An 8,026-nucleotide genomic window follows, 5' to 3' on the forward strand; every position below is an offset into this window, starting at 1 on the left:
CTGCAAGTTGAAAAGTTTAACATTTTATTAAATTGCCCACTGAATTCATAACAGATGATGTTGCTTTCATTTTATTCCAGCTTCTGATGGTTCTGATGGTTTTTGAAGAATCCAGAAACACTGATATAGGAACTCTTTGATTAGGAAGAGTTATATTCTTTAGTCTTTATTGGAAAATGTAGCCTTCAAACTTATTTTTGATTACATATACTTACACATGTTTCTCTCACCATCAGGCAAAACGAAGAATCTTTATTTTAAAAGGACTTCCACATTTGTATGAACTCGTTCGTTTTTGTTTTTAATCCTCTCTGGCCGCTGTTTTCATAGCCAGATCGGGAATGTGCCAGTTTCCACTGGTTGTGTGAAGTTGACACAGTCTTACATAGTGACTCACAATAACATCAACTAGTAATATCCTGTTCCAGCTCGTTCAATATAAAACTAAAAACGTACTTCTAGTTTTGTCACCATAATTGTTGCCCCTAAATGTAACACATTGCAAGAAACAAGTGATTTATTAAAGTCAATGTGGTGACAATGTAACTGTCACCAATGAGTTTTAACCCAAAATGGGACAAAAGTTTGTGAGGTAACCGTGTTCAAGCACCTAATCATAGTAATATCTTCTATTTTTTTGTTGCAGCTTTTGGAAAGGTTGAAATGCATTTAAAAATAAAATGTTTTGGTATTGATATGAAAACAATGCAATTAGTTTTAAAGCAAAAAAGCTGTAAAAACACTGTATACTACCTGCTTAATACCATAAAGTATGACAAAGTTTGCAAATAGCATGTTAAAAGCTAGCACTTAAGGAGCCGCATGCTGAATATTTGTTTTATTGCATTCTGCAGGTGGACACAAACATAAAATGTTACTCCTGCTGGATGTGCAAAAAAAAAGAAATTCAAATAATATAACATGTCAATGATAAAAAAAAACAACACAAAAATGACACATAATAGCTGCACGTCCTTGTGTTAGAATGTTTCAATCCTGCAAGCAGTTTAAATATCGACATCACTCAGGGACCAAAAATGTTTGAGAAAAACTGACCTAAGAAACTTTGTGAGTGTTTGCGAACCCGATCTAGGTTACAGTAAAGGCTTTTGGGAGACCTCATTATAAACCCTACAGGCACTGGTAGAAACTATAATGCCTGTCAATCATCCAGGCAGCTGGAGATTTTAATGTTCCCTCCGTCGGCCTCAGGTAATATCTTGTTGTGATCCTAATCTATAACTGCCTGCGGCTGCTGGAAACCCGGCCTCGCTTCCCGAACAAACTTAATGACTCTGTAAAGCAAATCACTGCTTGACTCCGCTCATCATAAAAGTATTGCTTTCATGTCGTGTCCAAGAAATCTGCTGACCTCTAGATTTACTGCTCTGTTATGGGGATTACGGTGAACATTTTAAGAAGTTTAGATGGTAATGTGTTGAAATACAGTCACAGTGTTACACAGATGTATTTCATTACTTAACACCCCACATAGATTTAGAGGGAAAATTGCTGTAAATGATTATAAATCGGCCAAATGTTATTTGAGTCTGTAGTTTAGAGTAGTGTTTCTTTTTTTAATAAAGAGGAAAAACCTTGGGATAGGCTGTCTTTTGTAAACCTTCACCCTAATCAGTGCGGGGCAGAATTACACTATAAATGACCACAGAGTTAATCTGGGTAAATGCCCTGCCAGTGAACCGCACTGTTAAAACCTACATTAAGCCTTACCTGACCATAAATCTATCTTTTCATTTTATTTTTCATTTACGTTGTGCTGTGCTTTCCCATGTTGGTGCTAAACTGCTGGTGTGTCTTAAAGGAATTTGGCATTTGGTTGCTCTCCAAATCCATTCATTTCTATAATTGATACATCCTCGTAGGGAAGATGTAATACGTCCCCATGGCCTGTCTGGACACACATATTCGGTCGTTGAATTTCAAGGATAAATGAGCCAGGTGTAGTGTGTAACCTCTGAACCGAAATGATGATATACAAATACTTCAACTCTAGGAATCTGCAAATACGGAGTAATCATCTGACAACAGTCCTTGCCTTAAATCTTTACACTTCATTGACATGTGTTTGCAGAGTGAATGTATCTGATCGTGGAAACACTGACTTTTAAAAGGATGGAAAAAGAGAGAATAAAAGCAGTGAACATGTGAAAGGACAAAGGAAATTAGAAAGAGATAAGACAGGAATGAGTAATGTGGCCCACATTTCTGTTTCCTCTTAAAAGGTCTGTTAGCAATATTATCAAGAGGACGCAGTAGTCAGAGAATCTCAGTTGGTCTGGTTCGTAGCCACTGACGTTTAAATTGCTCCCTTATCTTGCATAACCCTATAGGATTCAATATTAAGTGCAAGGGAAGAAGCAATGCACCCTCGAGGAAAACTAAGAATAAATATCCATTTACAAATTGAAACTGAAAAGAAGGATGCTTTAGCGTTGTTTGTTGCTCAAGCTAAGCTTTTGTGGTGATCCACTAATCCCTCCCAAAAGAGAAAGTGTCTTTTTTGGTTTATTTTCCTCCAAAGAAAACAGGGTCAGATACAGAGCAGTACTGGGGGAAGGGTTATTTCTTGTGTTAGGACAGTTTGCACATGGAGAATGTGTATCATAATGATTACGTTTTGCAAAGCAACACCTCTGGTACCGACAATAAACTTGGTTGCCAAAATGGAATAGTTTATACGTGCTGAGCTAAGTTCAGCGTTGATTGACTTTAACTTGGTGCAAATTCACAATTGAGATAGAAATCATTATTACGTGAACCATAACTAAGTAGTGATTAGTTAAAAAACTAACTATTATTGACTGAAATATAGTGATATTTATAATTTTCTCCAAAGCTCTGTTTTGCAATTTCACAAGATTACAATGAGCTGAAATCTCACATTGCTATACTCAGCACCCCACCATATTTTTTCCCAGTTTGTCACTTAATTGTTTCTCATCTGGTTTATGTTTATTTACAGTTTGCAAGAAAGATTGGCACACCACAAAGGGAATTCAGTAAGACATCCCCGTGGTGCTTGAGGTCCCTGTTGTGGGGTGCACAAACTAATTATAGGGAATAGTGACGACAGTGCTGATGGGGCTGTTGATTGTCAGTCAAATAATTAGAAACAGCTTTGACTTAAGAAGCAGACACACACACACACACACACACACACACACACACACACACACACACACACACATGGGGTGGGGTAAGTCCCTATAGAGTCTCAGAGATGATATCACTGTTTTGCATTTGTCATTTGAACTCAGTAGTATCCCACCTCTTTCTCTCTCTCAGTGCTGCCATAAATACAATACATAATAAATCTCCTCAGGTTTGTCTTTGAGAATGCTGGCTCAGACATGAATGGAACCTGCAGGTGTGTGTGTGTGTGTGTGTGTGTGTGTGTGTGTGTGTGTGTGTGTGTGTGTGTGTGTGTGTGTGTGTGTGTGTGTGTGTGTGTGTGTGTGTGTGTGCGGTGTTTAGGTTTATGACAGCGATGCTATCTTTCTTTAAGTCACGTTTGGACAGTTCGGTTTGGATGGTGTGAGGACACAGTGCTTGCTGAAACACATTCATTTCATCAAAGCATAAAAACAGCGATTGCATTTTGATTAATGAAAAGAGATAACCTTCAGTTTTAAGCAATATAACATACTGATTCATTAAGCAAAAACAGAAGACTTGCTGTGTGTGTGCGGGTCTACATCTGTTCACTTTGTGTGTGGCGCAGCTCACTACATCAAACAGTGAAACCATGCTGTAGTAATGAGAAAGCTCTGTTTGCACAATAAATAAACCTTGAACCCCTTATATACACTTAAGCTCTGCTGTCACATAACCTCATTTGCAAAAAATGTCATAACCAGAGCCACACAACCTGCAACAAAACCCAGAGAGACATGGATGGAGTATATGGTTTCTGGCATGTCTGCATTTGCTCGTAAAGCTCATAAATGGCTTGTCATTTTCAGTGTTGGTCAGAGCTTAAACAGGTGATATAACATTTTCTTTGCAGTGGTTAAAAGTTGTAAGAAGGTAACGAGAAGGAATTTACTGAATGACCTGTGTCAACAAAGATTAATGACAAAACATGAAAGGGTCAGTTCTCCCAATTTACCTCCAGACTTTAAAAAAATTATATTACTATAAATTCAGAAATGCGAAGGAAATTCTTTTTTTCTTACAGTTAAAATGTCCTTTTTATTCTTGATAATCCCCAGACATTGGTGTTGCACGTGGTAGAAATGAGTTTGAATTCAATCATATTTTACAGTGAGTTGCTGACCTTTATCCTGACCCTTAATGCTGTGAGCGCCACGAACAAAATTCCATTAACCTCAGCTTTATTGGGTCGGCAGCAGAAAGCGTCTGCATTGCTAGACACTGGTTGGGGTTTAGTGAGAAACTATAACATGCTTTTCGTTGTAATAATAGTCAAGTGACCCTTTTAATCAATATTAAAAGCCCTTCTTGAATTATTTGAATATTACAGTATGTAGACTATGTAAAGTTGTCATACTGTTAAATACCAGGCAGTGATTTGGTGCCCGTTATTTCTCGCCTAGATTTAAATGTTTACACTAAGATACATTACGTTTCACTGAATCCCCCACAATGTCTAAAGCTCAAACAGTGAGTCATTTAAAAGTCGTTTATCCCCTCAGAGGTATGTTTATTGTGGATATTCTTACCACAGTAATTGGCTTACGTTTTGTATAACTGTGCTTCCAAACTGAATACTTAAGTCAGCAGGTGAAAGCTGAGAATCCAACATTAGACCTGGCCTCGAGCTTTGGGTTTCCTCCATGTGTAGACCTATGGTTTTCCCTTCGGCTTCATCATTCAGAACGAATGAGTAATGATGAAGTGGTCACAGCATGTTAAGGTCTGGAATGGCCTTGAGTGCTATGGCCCCCTTGTCTTACAACATAACCATTCACAAATGCATGCAATGGGAGTCAATCTTCAAATAAATAAAGACCACAGATAAATTGCCATAGACAACAGGATGTCATGAGGAAGGCAGAGATAAATTGGCCAACCTATTTTGAAGAAAGGAGGCAAACACGTAAGAAGCCAAAAGAGTTTATTCTGGGATAAAAGCAGCAACACAGTAGGGCTATTTTAAACTCAGATTTGATGCTTAGATATTGTTTCAATGGCGAGGTTACACAATCATTGTTTTTAAAGAATGTGGTCCATGTTTGTCATGCTGGGAACTTGATCCACTGCACAGGACAGTATCCAGCACTGACATTAAAGAAAAGCCTGCAGCATGTCTGATGGAAGCTATTACTCACACCCGCACATCACATGTTGTGTGTTTTATATATTGAGACATCTTCTTTCAATCTGTCTGTCAACAAAAACTCTACAAAAGTCCTTATTACATACATCAACATACACAGTAAACACTACTCATGTGTTAAATGAACTACAGTAAAACATGTTTATATTGAGATGTTTGGTCGAATGGTGCCTTCATTTCCTTTACAGTGCTATTATGTGCTTAAACTAGCCTGCATCACATATTGTTATTCGTACAGCCTCACAGCCATCGTTCCTTCCATAGGAAAACAATGTCTTACACATCCTGTCATTGGGTCTATAAACACAGGGGTGTCCTGGAAATAAAACACAAATGTGTCTGTCATCGCAGTCGCGGTTGGTTGTGCAGCGTGTTGGCCAGCAGCCAGTTGGCAACTCGCCAGAGCTAGATTAAAACGTACAAGGTGCAAAAGTTGAAGATGGTGTTAATGAGCAACGACGACCAGTATGTACAATATGCTACTGTATGTATATTAGGATAAGAGGAGATAAGATATGGACTTGTGTTGCTTTTGGTATTATAACTGGAGTGGTGCTGAGTCTGGGTGTGGTTGTAAATAAGCGCTGCTCGACAGATTTTGAAGAGTGCCAGGTTTTTGGATATTCAGCGTGTCAGGCAATTCAAGCCGGCATAGACCTAGGATACGTTGAGAGCTGTCAATCCATCACATTTATCCCAACACGGATGAGTAGGGATTAATGGTGAATTCCTTACCTCCACATCACTCAACAAAACTGTCAAGTAAATGGGATGCTGGAATAACTGAGAAAGAGGATTTGTCAAAAAAAGACAGAAGAAAGGAAAGGCTGTGCATTATTGTGTGTGTGTGCATCTGTTCAATGAAACACTGGAAGCGCCTATTCTGTCTGCAGACGGAATAATATTACAAAAACCACCGATCAGGGGGATTTCATGAATTTTTCAGTCCGTTGGCTTCTAATTCAGACTGACTTACCACATAAACCAGTCATTGTAATGTAATTGACTGAGATGAGGAACCTCAATGAATTCATGAACTATGATGCCAGTGATTTAAAACAATGGTTCAGTTTTTTGTCTTGCTCTTATTTGGAAGAGAATATATATTTGTTGTTAAAAGCAAATGATAAATTGCGATATGTTGATGAAAGAAAGAGCCTCAGAGATAATGCCAGACCTTTATTAACATTTATTGAAAGCAAAAAGTGAAGTACTGTGTGCAAAATAAAAGCTCTGCTTCCACGTAGCATGTTGATGAAAAATAGTTTGGAGTTCAGTAAGAGAACTTGAACACACTGCGGATAAGATAAGGTCCACTTCCTTACTCTGGTTTGTATCATGGAAGTGGTCCAATGCGTCAATCACAGCCCCTAAAAACAGCACTTCCTCTCTGGAAAACAGGGATTCAGTTCACTTTTTTGTCCAAATGACTGAGGTTGCATACGCTCAAATCTCATATATTTTACATGATTGTACATAATACTACTACTATACTGTGTACACGCATATATTCATGTGTGTTTGATCGGGATTTGGCACAGCAGACTATTTCTATTCTGTTTCCATAACTGTGTGGCGGGTTTTGGTTTCAAAGAAAAGACAAAAAAGAGATCAATGGAGGCGGTATGAAACGCGACATACGTTTCATTGATTTGAAGTGAAGGGAAGTAGACATTATTTTGGAATTGGCCATTTTGTAGCTTTTTCTTTTTTTCACCATGTGTAATTGAAGTAAACACAGGCACGAATGACTGCAACAGTGCTCGCAACCACACACAGACAGGGGACGGCATGGAGGTGCGTAATCATTTTCGAAAGCTCTTCTAACAGTCCTTTTCCGTTAAAAGGAGGATCTTATTTAAACTGGACCTCACTATGGAACGAAAGGTGAAGACTGATCTTTTCCCTCTATTCTTTAGTAGAAAACCTTTCTTGACATTAAACATTTCCCCCCAGATTTGCTATACTTGAAGTATGAGATGGAGAAGATTGGGTACAATCAAAACCTTCTTGACTCTGTTTCGGCAGTGTGGGAGGTTTTAAAAACTGTCTGGAAAATAATTTAAGACTGAATACATTGATCTGTTTGTGACGTGTTGGGTCTGTGGTCAGAGGGGAGTTGAAGTATTCTGAGAAAGGAGTTAAGGCTTATTTTGAGTGGGAGACAGACCTTTGGCTGTAACTTTGGGCTGGAAAGATGAAAGGCGTTGGACTGGCGTCCGATCCATGATAATGTACGGAGGACACTGGGGGTGGGAAGAACGGCTCTAAGTCTGGCCCTGGGGATGTAATTACAGAGTAAAGTGATCCTTGAGTGGGTTTTGAAGTGGGTGAGTACAGAGCACAGGTAGTGTAGTATATGTATCTCAGACTGGCTCTGTGTTAAACTACTCAGCAGTTCATCTGTTTATGATTAAAGAGAGGTTCTTTGTTGGAACCTCAAAACAAGACTAAAGCTGTTTTTTTAATTTATTTTCACTCAGAACCGCAATTGTCAACCTCATTGTGGCTTCTTAAAATGCATTTTAGTCCTGTTAACTCTCCGACTGATCCATGTCATTATTTACATTAATTCACACATTTTAATGAGTCTTTTTTATTACACTTTCAAAACACTACAATTAAACATAGTGTGGGGTAGTGGTGGTGGACGGCTTTGGTCTGTCTGCTTTGGTGGTGTAATGATTGACTTTCTCCACTGTTTAC

This window comes from Notothenia coriiceps, unplaced genomic scaffold (assembly GCF_000735185.1).
Source record: "Notothenia coriiceps isolate Sejong01 unplaced genomic scaffold, NC01 NC01_scaffold00037244, whole genome shotgun sequence".
Classification (NCBI taxonomy): Eukaryota; Metazoa; Chordata; class Actinopteri; order Perciformes; family Nototheniidae; genus Notothenia; species Notothenia coriiceps.